Genomic DNA, 826 nt, shown 5'->3' on the forward strand with positions numbered 1-826 from the left:
AACAGCTCTTTAACCTTCAGCACCTTGCAAGGAGCATTGCTCATTCTTTCAAGCATCTTCCTAAGGTAGTGAAATAAGAGCTAACTGGGCTCCATTGTGCCTGGGTTTAGGGCTTTGTGCTTCAACTCCTGAAGTCTCCTGTAAGCGTTGGATCATCGGTCTTGAAGAGAATATTCTGCATCATTCAACTCCACTTTCCCACCTGTAGTTGAAAATAAAACGTTGAAATGATGATAGTGTGCATCATTTGTGAAGAAAATAAACGACAAACCTAAGATTAGGGTTGCAAACACTTCTTCATGACAGAGAAGTCATTGCAGCTTCAGCTCTAAAATATTTATGAAGCTTATAGTTTATTTCTATATCAGAGAGAGAATCCACGAACTGTGAGTGGCACGGAGAGGGAGATTGCTATGCTTTATTAAGTGTGAAATGTGTATCCACTGCAAGTGCTCCAAGTGCTCCAGCAGATCTTTGTGCTTGGGGTGCAGTCGTGGTGTTTATCCATGCGTATGTTCTCCCTTGTGTCAATTATTTTCCAATAATACATATTATGTGTAGCATGGCTAAGCAAAAAGAAACATTAGCATCTGTACAATAAGAAGCAGTAATTACTTTTTCGATACAAATCAGTTACTGCAGGCAGTTTTTTATTCTTACAAGCTTTTTAAGAAACTAACGTTGAACGCTTGTCTTCCTGGGAAGTGAATTCGCGCACCGCCGCGGCTCTGTGCGCCCCGAGCCCGCTCCCGGCGGCGGGCGGGGCGGGGGCCGGGCCCGGCGGGGCGGGAGCGCGGAGGTCGCGGCGGCGGCAGCGGCGGGAAGC

Source organism: Corvus cornix, chromosome 5 (genome assembly GCF_000738735.6).
Source record: "Corvus cornix cornix isolate S_Up_H32 chromosome 5, ASM73873v5, whole genome shotgun sequence".
Taxonomy (NCBI): Eukaryota; Metazoa; Chordata; class Aves; order Passeriformes; family Corvidae; genus Corvus; species Corvus cornix.